The sequence below is a fragment of the Ambystoma mexicanum genome, chromosome 10 (genome assembly GCF_040938575.1).
Source record: "Ambystoma mexicanum isolate Mex_15411 chromosome 10, UKY_AmexF1_1, whole genome shotgun sequence".
In the NCBI taxonomy this organism is placed as follows: domain Eukaryota; kingdom Metazoa; phylum Chordata; class Amphibia; order Caudata; family Ambystomatidae; genus Ambystoma; species Ambystoma mexicanum.
Window position 1 is genome coordinate 599,759,924 of NC_090932.1, and position 14,760 is coordinate 599,774,683.

The 14,760-nt window shown below is 48.8% G+C and overlaps 1 protein-coding gene across 2 annotated transcripts in view; it reads right to left on the bottom strand.

The window, feature by feature from the left end:
- Positions 1 to 14,760, bottom strand: part of WDFY1 (WD repeat and FYVE domain containing 1) — a 1,420,223-nt gene that overhangs the window by 480,621 nt on the left and 924,842 nt on the right. The window lies entirely within an intron of this gene.

Here is a 14,760-nt window from a genome sequence, read left to right on the forward strand (position 1 = left end):
ATCAGCCTGCTGGATCGCCATCAAGGTGCAGATGGATATTATGAATGCTAGGCTCAGGTCATCTCAAAACAGCCACAAACAATAGGAGTTAATGAGGCACAGAGACTGCTGGTGAGAGGAGATTGTGGCGGATCTGAGAGAGAAGGGAAGTGGAAGGATTGTGGAGAAAGCAGGAGGCAGAGTTGTGAGAAGAAAGGAGAATATACTATTTGGAGGAAGGTTGCAGAGAGCAGTTCGGAAGGAGTTGTGTGGGTTCCATGTGTTAAAATCGCGGCAAAAATGGCTGTTTACACAAAAAATCGTGCCAAAAAGGCAGTGGTTTTGCCGCTGCCATCCATGTAAAGGATGCAGGGGGACAACCCTGCAAGCCCCAGACCGATTATACCATTTAAGGGGAGCGGGGGACAGCCCCGCAACCCCCGCTCCACTTAATTGGTATAATGGGGTACACCTTTACCAGGTCAAACCACGGCATTTTTGCCGCGATTTTATTACTGCATACCGTTGTGTGGAGGGAGGTAGACAGCACACCAGAGAGGAGGTTGGAAAGGGCTGTGAGGAAGGAGGTGGATAAGGTTGGATAAACTATCAGAAGGAATGTGGAAAACAGTACTAAGAAGGAAGTTGAAAGAAACCATACATAGACAGATGGTGAGTACATTAAGGAGGAGGGTGGGAGGATCATCAGAAGTAAGGTGAGGTGGAACCTTTTCGTATCAAATCTATTGCAAACTGTTGAGAATGAGGTTGGGGTTTCTGGGGATGGAGCCGGGGCCCTGGGAAAGGCAGATGGTGAACAAGGTGAATGAGAGAAAGCCAGGTTATCAGCTCCCAGGTGAAAGCTCTGGGAGGTTGCCAATCCTTACAGTGTCAGTCCTTGCAAGCCCTAGTGTGCAGGTGGAGGTGCACTTGGGCGTGAAGATCACCAGAAGGGATAACCTGCTGCATCTAGGATGAGAACACCCAAGAAAATGTGGTGAAGCCCAACAATGTCACCAAAACTGATAGTCAAGGCTTCTAACATCAAAACAAAAAAAGATCCCCCTGCAATTTGTATTGACAATTTCAAAAAGAGCCTAATAAGTTGCAATGGAGAGAAATTGTTTTGTGTACATTTATTTTTATATAAGAAAACACACTGAGGGCCGAATTCATAGAATCCAGCGCAAGCGCAGCGCCGAGAAGGAGCGTGTGCCACGCGTGCGCTAGCCGTGGCGTAAACCAGCAATTGCACAGCACGCGTATTCATGGATTTACCGAGACATCAGTAGCCGTGGCGCAATGAACAGCAAGCAGCACCAGTAACGGCCCCGTGCGCAGGAAAAAGCCGGTGAAATGCCCAATACGGTGCAAGGACCCGCGCCATCCATGTGCATACACACAGCCCCCCCCGTAATCGTGTGACAAATCAGCCCGCGCGTACCCTGTCCGCACCCCAGCGAAATCACGTACCCGCTCGCCCCAGCAAAATCGCGTGGAAAGGCTGGTGTGTACCTCGTCCGCACCCCGGCGAAATCACGTACCCCGCTCGCACCATCCAAATCGTGTGGAAAGCACCCGCGTGTACCCCGTCTGTATCCCAGCAAAATCACATACCCCGCCCGCACGTACGTACCCCATCCACACCCCAGCGAAATCGCATACCCTGCTTGCGTCAGCCAAATTGTGTGGAAAGGCCCACGCGTACCCTGTCCGCACCCCAGCGAGATCGCATACCCCGCTCGAGCCAGCCATATCGCGTGGAAAGGCCTGCGCATACCCCTGCCACAACCCAGCAAAATCGCAAGCCCCGCTCGCACCATCCAAATCACATGGAAAGGCCCACGTGTGCTGCCATCAGCCATGAACACACCCCAGAGGCAGCCCACACCACATGGGATCCCCCCACCCCCAACACCTGTGACCATACCCCGCAAGCAGCCCACATGGGACCATACCCTGCAGGCAGCCCACACCACATGGGAGCCCCCCCATCACCTATCACCATACCCCGCAGGCAGCCCACATGGGACCATACCCCGCAGGCAGCCCACACCACATGGGGACCCTCCCCATCACCTGTGACCATACCCCACAGGCAGCCCACACCACATGGGACCCCCCCATCACCTGTGACCATACTCGGCAGGCAGCCCACATGGGACCATACCCCGCAGGCAGCCCACACAACATGGGACCCCCCCATCACCTGTGACCATACCACGCAGGCAGCCCACATGGGACCATACCCCGCAGGCAGGCCCCAACGCATGTCCCCCCCAGCGGTGACGCCAACCTGCAGGCAGGCCCCGACTCATGTCCCCCCACCACCACCAGTGACGGCAACCTGCAGGCAGGCCCTGACTCATGTCCCTACCACCACTACCAGTGACGGCAACCAGCAGGCAGGCCCTGACACATATCCCCACTGTCATGATCTCTGCTTCCAAAAGGTCAGGGTTTTCCCAACTCCCTTGGAAGCAGATCCATAACCCAGGTTCCGAGTGCCAACCAGTCCCAATTGGGACCTTTTGGACCCAGTCCTGGCGCCAGTGGCACCAGGCTCATAAATATGCCCAGTCCCAGCGCTGGAAGCGCCGGGCTCATAATGCTTGGGTGGACTTACCTGCAGCAGACCATGCTGCTTACTTGCCTGCCAGTTGAGCCTCTGATTCTCTTCTGTTTGGAACTACTTTTCCTGTTGGGTGGGGCAGGAGCCACTCCCTAGGTTCAGAACACTGGAACTCTTCTGGAAAGCAGGAACTCTTTTCTTACCTAGGCGTGGCTGTGGAAGGAGACACCTAAGCACTACAGGAGGCTATTTAAACCACACCCGATGGATGAATCTTGCTTTGCGTTATTCTGCATTCTCTGCAGCAGAACGCTCATCGTGTCTTCTGCATCTGATCCTGGGCCTAAGGAAAAAGGCTTACCATCCTGAATCCAGTCTTCAGCAACACCTATAAAGACAAGAAAGAACAGGTTACCATTACGGTCTTCAGTGACAGCGCTTCACTTACCTGGTCCATCGGCTGTCACCAACGCCTCGCGCTGCATTCCGGCATCTGAAAGACAAAGGCTTACCTACTCTTCGTGCGCTCCGGAGGTCTTCGCACTGCATTCCGGCTTCTGAAAGACAAAAGCTTACCCACTCTTCGCACGCTCCGGAGGCCTTCGGCGCTGCATCCCGCATCTGAAAGATAAAACAAGGTGCGTTTAAAGACATTGGGGAACTTTAATACTCACGTGCCATTACTCCTTTCCACATCTAACCCAGTGGGTATTCCGGCACCCTGCAGCCGCTCCGAACTTGTACCTGCTAAATAAAAAGACAGTTAGAGCGCATCGTGAAGCAGGCAACAAGCGCTTACTTACGTGCTTCCAGGCGCTTCTATTTATCACACGGGCTCCATCTTCAACTCACTTCAGCCCGTCATCCGCCATCGCCGGAACCCTGCAAAACAAGAGAAATCATTACTAAAGACTTTTAAAGACATTTGAATTACTCGAAACTTACCGTTCGTGCAGTAAACGACGGACAGCAGTCCTCTGAAGTCAAGAGGCCTGCTCCCCTTATCCAGTGAAGAAACTGGTTACAGCACCCTGCCCCGAGGCAGATGGAGAGCACGGCGTTCACTTACCTAAGGTGAGAGCGTTAACCTTTGGGGTTCTACAGGAGAAGAGAAAGGGAAGAAGAGAGAGACATTCAATAACCCAGTTAATTAATCCCATATTTTCTATCTGCAGACATCTTACCCTTCGAGTCAGACATACAGTGCACAGAGGTCCAGCCCAAAGAGCCAGCCATGTGTTACACATCACCTTTGAAGATACGGTATACACCCAGTCAAGACCGGCGCCTCTACGGGAATCAGGTGAGCGTTACACCCACCACCACCACCAGTGACGGCAACCTATTGTAGTGCACTCGTTGGTTGTTCCGCCACCAGTCCACACCCTGCCCACAGGGATACCAATGTCTGCATTGATGTGAATCTCCTGAGATAGGATGTTCGGGCTCTCGTGGAGCGCACAGGGGTGCTAGAGCGCGAAGTTGCAGTTCACACCACTAGCCTAAAAGACTAGAGATGTGTGGACATTGCAACAACAAGTGAAGAACCTGGAGGGCAGAGTGGTAGGCGCAGAGGGAAGGGCCAGACGAAATAACGTCAGAATTATCGAACTTCCGGAAGGGGAAGAAGGGGCTAACCCGACCAACCACATAGAGACTATGCTATTACAGGAAATTGGCCTAGGCAACCTTACCCAAGGTTTCACACCTGAGAGAGCACATAGGTTATTGATGAGGAAACCTCCACCGGATGCACCGCCACAACCCATCATAGTCCGGATTTTCAACTACAACGATAGAAAGAGGATTCTAGAACATTCCCATAAAGGGGGCACGATACATAGAGCATCGGCTGATATTACTGCATAACCGGACTCCACCATGCAGGTGCAGAGACAGAGAATGAACTTTACATCAGTTAAGAGAAGGCTACGAGCGTTAAACCTCAAATATATGCTGCTGTACCCACCACATCTGAACATAATTAACAAAGGGAGGACTTTCTTCTTTGACACCCCCGAGGAAGCCCACAAATGGATGGACACAGAATATGCCAAATGGAGAGCACAACCAGAAGGCAGGAGAAGGGGACACATGTTGACAGCCCACAAAGTTACAGGAAGAACATTGCCGGAATCGGCCGACGGCATGCAACGGAAAAAGATTTGAATTGCAATATTCAGGCATCAAACTTGGAAGGTAGCAGGAGCCAATGGGGGAGTTCCCACTCAGGAGCTCCGCAAGGGAAGTGTTCTACACCCAAAAGCGGAACTGTTCATGGATACCAGTGTTGGACTATCCGCCTGCTGCACCCCAGACACCAGGACAAAACTGGGGTAGTGGTGAGAAGCAGAGATGCCTGAGCACAAAGTATTGAGCTGGGCAATTGTTGGTGGGGCGGGGAGGGGAGTTGGGGGTAGCTAGAGGGGAGTTAGCCTATAGAAGCACACTAGAAAGGTTGGATAAAGATAGAACTGTTGAGACAAGCACACACTCCAATTTATGATGGGGGAACTTTGAATAGCCTCATGGAATGTCAGTGGGCTAAACAGTTACATTAAATGACAGAGGGTAATGACGTATTTACAGCGTCAGAAAATTGATATAGCATTCCTGCAGGAGACATATCTAACAGCAGATAAACTGTCTGTCCTAGCCCGAAAGTGGAGGGGGACGATGTTGGGCGCATCATATTCTGCATATGCTATAGGGGTCCTAATATGGATGGCACCAATGGTTTCATTTAAATTTCTTAAAACCTATGCAGATGAAGGGGTGGCGGATGATAGTAGCGCAGGGACTTATGGAAGGGAGGGGCATGTGCATTATTAACCCTTATGCACCAAATCATGATACAGCAGCCTATTTCCGCCTGTTATATCCCCTTATAGGCTCATATAGACATGACACAGCAGTATGGGGAGGAGATTTTAATTGTACACTGCGTCCAGAAATTGATAGATCCGACAATAAGCCGCTGCATCCAAGTCCTTAATACTTTGTTGAGAGCATTTAATTTAGCTGACATATGGAGGACACTACACCTGCAAGCTCGAGGTTACTCCCATTATACGGCCCCCAAGGATTTATGGACTAGACTACGTCTTCACGGGAGATGAAACATTAGGCGAGTTCAAGACGGCAGAATACAAAGCAAGGGTACTATCAGACCATGCCCCGTTGGTGGTTACAGGGCTCCCCCACTAGGGCACTCATACCGACCTGAAGGCTCAGAAGTGAATTTCTGAGAGATCCAAGGTTACAGGAACTCCTGAGAGAGGGGGTGAAAGACTATTTCATAAACAATACAGGGAGTCTTAGATCGGCAGGCACGTTGTGGGAAGCCTTTAAAATGGTGATAAGAGGGGCGGCGATAGCTAAAGCAAAAGGAATGCAGGCTGAAATCGAAAGGGATTTGCTGAGGGTCGAAAACCAAATGAGAATGCAGGCGACACGACCAGGGACCGAGCCTGCGAGGTCACCAGACTGCAGCAAGAATGTTTAGAGCATTGGGATCGACTAGGCATGCTGAGCTGCAGGAAATATGTAGAAAGGCAACATGTAGAAGGGGATAAGCCGGGACGCCTATTGGCCTGGCTGTGCAAAAGTGCACATAAACGGGAAACAATAAGCGAGATAACTGAGGGAAACGGGTAGGTTTATAGGATGCAGCAAAGCATAAACAAGCGCTTTCAGTAGTATTATCAAGAGCTATACATGGAACCGTCGGCAACACAAGCCTCAGACATAGATGAAGCTCTGGAACAGATCGATCTCCCTCAATTGGACGCAGAGACAGCAAACCAGTTGGAAGCCCCTATAACCTATGCTGACTGGTAAGGGCCCGGGACGGATGAATTACCCAGCACATTTTATAAGGAATTTATAACACATGTAGTACCCTCTTTATTAGCTGTGTTGAACGAGGCACTGGAAACAGTCCGTGATTGTTCCGCTATTGAAGCCCAATAAACCAGCCGCAGACTGCGGATCATATCGATCCCTGTCACTGCTTAACCAAGACGGGAAAATATTAACCGCCTTAATGGCCAACAGGCACAAGCCGGTAATATCTAACCAATACACCCAGACCAGTCAGGATACGTCCCAGACCAGAATATCACAAGGAATTTAAGGAGGTTGTACCATATCATTGATCATATCAAAACAGTCCAGGGCTGTACGCAGTGTCCTCGATGGATGCGGTCAAAGCATTTGACTCGGTCAGATGGTCATGGCTGCTGGCGGTCCTGAAGAAGTTTGGCATAGAGCCCATATACATAAAGTGGGTATGGTTGCTGTATAGCAGCCCAATAGCGAGGGTTAAGACGGGAGGCCACATCTCGGATCAATGGCGGCTGGAGAAAGGTACGAGGCAGGGTTGCCCATGGTCACCTATGTTATTCATTCTGGCTCTGGAGCCATTTGCAGCATATCTGAGGAGAGAATATTGTAAAACGAGCATAGCAGTGAGGAGCATTGATCATCTGATTTCTCTATATGCCGACGACAAGTTATTATACTTACAGCACCCCAAAACCAATCTGCAGTATATCTTGGATGTGCTTGAGCGATACACTGAATAATCCGGTATCACGATTAATGCACAGAAATCTTGTTTGTTCCCCCTAGCTGGGTATAAAGGGAAATCCCTGAACACACTGCCATTACTGCCGATCAAGTGGGAAGTGAATTCATTTAGATATTTGGGAGTGGACATCTATCATGATCCTAAAACAGAATATACGCATAACACGACGAAAGCGGTAGAAAATATTGAGAAATCTATGCGATTTTGGGCCAGGTTACCGCTCTCAGTGACTGGTAGAGAAGCACTGTTAATGATGGTGGTGCCCCCGAGGCTTCTGCAATTCTTAACTAACATACCGTAGAATATACCTAAAGCTTTTTTTAAGAAACTCAATACAATATGCTGTAGTTTTCTATGGTATAACTCAAGATGCAGGATGGCACTGACGAAATTACAGAGGCCGTATAATCAAGGGGGTATTAAAGTACCCAATTTCGAGCCATATTTTCTGGCGAGCCAGCTGCAGTTTGTCCCAAGTTGGTTGTCAGGCAAGCAGTCCCAAGAAACGTGATTGCTGCAGACAGCATGCACCCCATTTTATCTGAAGGAGGTAATATGGACAGCGGCGCGAGTCCCGAAATTACCACTGTTGTTGGCAATAGGTAAGACCATGTGGTATAGGGCCATGTGCTTTCTAAGGAAGGACACACCTTACCTGACACTAAAATAGGAAGCAGCACAGCTAAGATTGAATGTGAGAAAGTATTGGGAGCCCATGGGAGTGGTAATGGTGGGAGATTTGGTACGTAAGGGCAGGCTGTTGGACTTTGAAGCACTTAGGTCAGAGACAGGCATACATGAGGGGCAACATGTAATATACACCTCGCTCATCACTATACTAAAGCAAAAATATGCGGGAACAGACAAGGTGCTTCAGGTAGACGAGATAGAAACACTTTATGATATTTCAGAAGGTGGGCATGCAGTGTCCAGAATATACAAGCTATTAATGTCGCTTAAGGGGGACATGCAGGGGCAGACTGGGCTTAGTTGGGAGGCGGACGCGAATGAGAAATTGACAGACGCACTATGGAGCAGAACATTGGATTATCACAAGAAGGTGAACAGGAACGTGAGACTCCAGCTAATTCAATTGTACATAACGCATAGGGCGTACCTGACCCCGGGGAGAATAGCCAAATTTAGCAATGCCTCTGAACAATCTTGCCCAAAATGCGGATTAATTAATGCCTGCCTGGTACACATGTTCTGCGCATGAGATAAGATCCGTCCATATTGGAATAAGATAGCCCTGGCCCTAGCCAAGGCGGGTATAACATTGGACATAGGATCCCCCCCAAGGCCTGCATGCTATGTATTTTTGCACGCCTGAAGCGGGCAAGACACATGCACAAGCTGAAAGACCTAGCAGATGCCCTAGCGAAGCGCTGAATAGCAATGGGCTGGAAAGTACCCAACGGTCCGGACATAAATCGCTGGTGGAGCGATGTTCAGAAAGGGACACTTGAAGAAAACCGCAGTGTGGCAGGAGGCAGCCCGCAGAGGCCAAGGGGAACAAAACGTGGACCTAAGCGTCATGGAAGCAGATAGTGCAGGAACTGATGGTCTCAAGGTACGCCGAAGCGCAAAGGGCAGCAGACGTCCTGTCATGAGTGGCGGATGAAGCCAATGTATATCAGGAACTGTCGATGCAAGAAGAGATCAAAGCGGGTGGGATAGGCTGGCGGAAGGTAGGGGGATTTGGGGTGGATGAATACAAAGACACAATCCGGAAGTATATGACTATGTAAATGTATATGGAAGTCTGTATGTTTAATTGTGGCTAAGAAAATAATAAAACATTTAAAAAGAAAAAAAAAAGGAAACAGCTTGGTTACCAGATTTAGGATGGGGTCCCCTCTCAGGATGTGTCCCTTCTAAGGATGTGCAGACCTTTCCGGGATGGAGAAGATCTGCAGGTCCTATGAGAGGCAGGAGTGTGCCAAACAAAGAACAGGCAACAAACCAGTTGCCCCACTGACTCGAGGGAGGGACACATATATGGTAGGCTTCCCCATGTCAAGAGAGTCATTGCTTCTCCTTCTATGTATTGGCTTGGAAAGTGTCAGCTTCAGTAGCAGTCACAGTGTTCTTTGAGGTCCTCTCAATGCTTTGAATAAGAGCTCCAGTATTTGACTGAAGAATGGCTCCAAAACCTACCCCAGATATATATACAAAATAATGTGCTTGGGTTGACCATATTTCCCATATCAGGAAACATGCAGCTTTCAAACATGGACAATCACCTCAGAGCCAACTGTGTCAAGGTGAGGAGGTGGGCTAGGGTGTCTGTACACTGAATTAGTTCTCACCCATTTCAAGCACATAGCTGCCCTTTCTGGGCTCTGCACAGAGCTTGCGAAGAGGAATGACCATTTATGGCCAATTCCTACCCTTGGAAAAAAAAGGAAGACAGCCAACTAAGACAAACATCGGAAAAAATAGGCCTTAGCAATAGCATGGGTCGCCATTTTGGCCATTGTAGTGGCCATCCACTACATTCCATGGGGGAGGTTGAAGTACTACTAAAAAAGCTACAAATGTAGGACATGGTGTTGTGAATGGTCAGAAATAATGAGAGGCGGGCACAAAGTCACTGTCTGACATTTTTATTAAACGGAAATGGGTTGGATAAACACCTCTCTAACCCTAACCTGAAGAAGAGATTCCCTGCCTAGGAAACAAAAACTAAAGATCAGTCTGTTTCATGTCATTAGAAACTTAGAAACCTTTCTTGTGTCCAAAATGTTCTAATCTGAGCCTCACACTAGAAACAAACAACTACGTTTGCAAGGAAATGTCGCTGACTTTGTTTAGCAAAAAGTGTTCGTAATTAAATTATAAAGATAAATCTAACAAAAAGTATTCTCCAAGGAGAAACCCTTGGATCCAGAGGATGGCAAAAGTGTTTCTTTTGAACAACAGTTTATTGGTATCACAAAAGTGTCTCTTTATCCCCTAGTTCCTTTGGTTCTTTATACTAGATTCATAAAGTTCTTGTTCAAACAATACATTCATTGACATCCAACACTTCCTTGGCTTCTTTGTACTGATTCTTATTCATATAATACATTCCACAAAAAGCTTTCTTTAACTTCTCGGGGTAGGAGGGCATGGCCAGCAGCCATACAGTGAAGTTGCATCTATAGAGCGCTCCAGCTTGACCAGTCATTGATATGCCCTTAGTTGTAACGGAAACCGAGTACAAACACTGGTTGTAGCTGTATTACACTTGACAACAAGCAGAGGCGGCATGTCAGCGGTCGAAAACAGAGGCTCTGTGGTGTACATTGATCATGGACCGGCAGTGACAGCTGGCAAGCTGGCGACCAATGGGAGTATTGGGGCTGCAGACTGTGCAGCGGACCTGTGAGGGCGCGTTGAAAGTGGAGTGCAGGACTCGGTGTAGCAACTGGTGCCTTAAGCGAAAATCCTCTGCTCTGCCCTTTGAAATTGCGGACGTGTTTGAGACGGTGCTCTGAGTCCTCTGAAGAGTCAGCTTCACCTGGCGCCTGCACTGGTTTCTTTTGGTGTGCGGCCGAGGTTGCCGACAGGAAGGAGAGACGGCGGCCCAGGATGAGATCCGCAGGAGAGGTGAGAAAGAGGTGGACCTGAGAGGGAGGACATAAAGGGCAGCAAGCTCCGGTTCAGGGCCTTCCAGAGGCATAGAGTCCCCAGCTGGGACTCTACACGGGAGCTGCAGTAGAGGTGCTCCCTGTCCTGCGAGCGGTTCCTAGTGAGTGGCCCTTCTCCTGGTGGGGCACAGGGTGTTGTGGAGCAGCGTTGGCCACCTAGAGCTAGCAGCAGTGAGGAAGAATGACCCGGGTGTCATGTAAAACTGCAGACATAACAGAGTATTGGAGCAAGGAGAGCAGTGCTTGACATTTGTGTGTGCGTGGATTGAGAAGCGCTGAGGGCAGCTGGAGTGGACAGCAGCGTTAATTGTGCACACGACAACACACCATACCCTGTGAAGTCCATCATTCCTGCTGGGGGCAGCGAGTGCCCATCTCAGGAAGGGCGTTCTCCCTGGAGCACCTTGGGGCTAGTACAGGAGGCACAGAGCACTGAAACACGGATTCAGTCATACCTCTGAATGCACGCCTAACCGTGTCGGCAAGGGGAGGGGTAAACAGACCAAAAATGGAGGCCCTTTCCTGCAGCGGGGACAACAAAATAACGCGCCCAGGTGGCAGTAAGACTGCACTGATGCCCGTGCCATCTAAACAGCAGGCAGGAGGGGAACAACTAAGTCCTCCTGGCCATCGCCGCTTTGTAAACATGCCTTGATTCTAAAATGTATGCTGTCATGATAGACGTGGGTCTGCTTCGACAAAATGTCTGTGCTGTAGACGATAGGACGGGAAGAATTGAAACACAGATGGATGACAGTACAGCGAGAATCCTGAACCTACAATCCGAAGGTTAAAAACCTGAAGCAGAAAGTTAGAGTATTGGAAAATAGGGCCGAAGATGCTAAAGGCAGAGGCAGAAGAAATAATATACGGATACTGGGTCTAGCAGAGGTGGCGGAAGGTACAGACCCCACAACATTTGTGGAGAACATGTTCCTACAGGAAATGGGCCCAGGGACACTAACGCAGGGTTTTACAGTGGAGTGCACAGACAGATTCCTGAACAAGAAACTCTCACCAGGCTCACTGCCAAGGCCAATCGTTGTCAGAATTATGAATTAAAAAATAAAGAGAAAGGATTCTGGCGTTCTCAAGGGACGGGGGCATGATTCAAAGACCATCAGCCAAATTTCCCATATACCCCAATTACATGCTCCAAGTCCAAAAGCACAGAGATCAGTTTGGCCCCAAGAAAGAGCGTCTCGGGTGAGCTGGTCTGAGATACATGCTCATTTACCCTGCTAGACTCCGGGTGCTACATAATGGCTGGTCCCTCTTCTTTGACAACCCTGAGGAGGTGCACACATGGATGGACATGAAGAAAGTGTCCTGCTTGCAGAGTAGCAGGTCCACAAGGTGTGGAGATCATGGGCAATACAGGACTGACCAAGTATGCTCCTCTCGAACGGGGACCGACAATGGACGTGCAGCAACCGGCTACTCTCTTTGGATGACACATGAAGTGTTACATGCTACACTGAGGCAGCAAGTAGAGCTGCTGAGGTATTCTCCTGCGCACTGCGTTGCAGGTTGTCAATTAGATGTCCCAGTATTGTGAGCGCAAGCATCTGTGAGGCTCTGAACCTCAGCTATGATGCTTTGACCCACTGCAGTGGTGCTGGTGAGACGAGACCCCTGTTGGAACTAAGCTTTGGGAAAACAATTTGATGGTATCCAGCTACTGCATGGGACCTGTTTGGCTGTGGTGCTGGCAGCAGGTTAAGCGTGAGAATTGGCTGGGCCTGAGCATGCTGTGCGTTGCTGGGCCATTGTTGGGGATGAGGCCATTCGTGGGAGGGAGTTCACAGGCTTATTTGTTTTGCCTTCTGAACTGTCTGAGCTGTCTCCAAGCAGCATTGATGAAGGATGTGGTAAATGTAGGAGTGGCACTCACTACTTGGAATACATTCACAGGTCCATACAAGGGACAGGGGGAATTGTTGTCCAGGTCTTGGTCTTGCTGGTGCCTGTGGCACCCCCTTCAGCTGCAATCGGGAATGCGTAGACAAAATGGTGGGGTGGCGATTTTACAAGTAACACACTTTACGGTTGAAAGACAAAACACGTTGGTCAGAAAGTTGGGGGGTGTTCTCTAGGCTCCACATACTTTGCATATGCCAGGGATGTCTTAATATGGGTTGCGTCATCAGTGTCTTTTCGGGTCCTGCAGACCAAGAAAGATGATGAGGGCAGGATGATACTTGTGCATGGTTTTCTCGAGAACAGAGAAACTAACACATATGCTCCTAACCACAATGCAACTGCTGTCTTTCATTCATTGTACTCAAGGCTTGGCCCTTACGGGCGTTGCGTCTGGATGTGGGGGGGGGGGTGATTTTAATTGTGCGCTTGACCCAACTTTAGATAGATCATATAGCAAATACCAAAAGATGGCCCCGCCTGCTAGAGCGCTGTGCTCCCTCTTGAGATCCTTTCAACTGTCCGACATTTGGAGATCCATGCATGGGATGGCCGGGGCTACTCGCGTTATTCTGCACCGCATGCAGTACACACTCAAATTGATTGTTTTCATGGGGTCTGAATATGTTGGGGAATTCATTGAGGCTGACCTTAAGGCTTGTGTCCTGTCTGATCATGCCCTGCTTCTCCTTACATGGCAGAGTACTCAGCCTAGACCGCTGATCCCTACGTGGAGACTGCGAGCTGAGGTGTTGAACGACCAGATCTTTAGAGAATGCATCAGGGAGGTGATAAAGAACTATTTTTTTTAAAAAACTCTTTTTATTGATGGTTTTAGCAGATACAACTTATTGCACATTACACCGTACAGTACATACATAACTCATGTTAATAGACATTTGTTTAGAAAATACTCTGACGTCAATTCACATAGGTACATCTGGAACGGGGCCCATATGTATTTTGGGCGGCTAGTTATTGATACGGTCAATGTGTATTGTTCTTCAAGTTCTCAATGCTTGGTGGGAGAGAGTTTGTCCAACACTTCAGGATGCATCTTTTGTCTATTACACAGGAAACACTAAACAGTCTTCTGATTTTTTCCGCATTTTTACCAATGTCCCCAAACAGGTATTTTTGAGGGGTCAGGGCTGCTGGAATCTGTTATTTCTTCCATAATTTCTGCCACCTTTCCCCAGAAGTTAGCCACCGGAGGACATTCCCAGTACATGTGAAAGGACCCCGCTTGGGGTGTTTTACATTTAGGGCATTCTCCTGTTTGATCAATCGAGAATTTAGTAATTTTGGCCGCGGTATAGTGAAGTCTGTTTAGGACCTTGAATTGAATTAGGCGTAGGCCTGCGTTTAGTGATACAGACTTTGTGAGCATACAATAATTGGTCCATTTTGCGTCTGTTATAGTTATATTCAGATCCCTTTCCCAATTGGTTTTGACTTTGTTCATTGTGGGGATGTGCGACTGCGTTAATGAGTACAGTTTAGAGATTCCCAGTCCCGTGCCTGATGTCACTGCCTGTAAGCATGGGTGCGTAGGTGGTTCATCAGGAAAGAGTGGCCAGCGTGCGTTAAATCCTGACTTCATCCTGTAATACTGGAGTGCTCTAAGTGGACCCCTTTACACCACGTTACCGAATGCTTCCTTGCTCACAAACTTTCCATTAGGAAACATTTCTCTCATTCTAACTTCTTTGTTTGGGTCCCAGAGTCGCTGCATCGCCTTATCCATTGTGGGCGGTATACCTGGATATTTCTATAATGCAACATCAGGGTCATACAGAATATCTATTTTTAATTTTTTGTGTAGTGTTTTCCATGCTCGGACCGTACTTCCCACCGGGTCAGAGGGGCATGAGTCTTTGTAATGGAGATTAAAGATAATGGAACAGAGGTCTATGGGGGATGCGGCAAATTTCTCCAGCCATGTATGGGGTGAGCGATCTTCCAGGTCATACCAATGCTTTGCAAACTGTGCCTGCGCCACCAGGTAATATAATTCAAAATCTGGTGCTGCAATTCCACCCGTGCGGTATGGTTCGGTCATT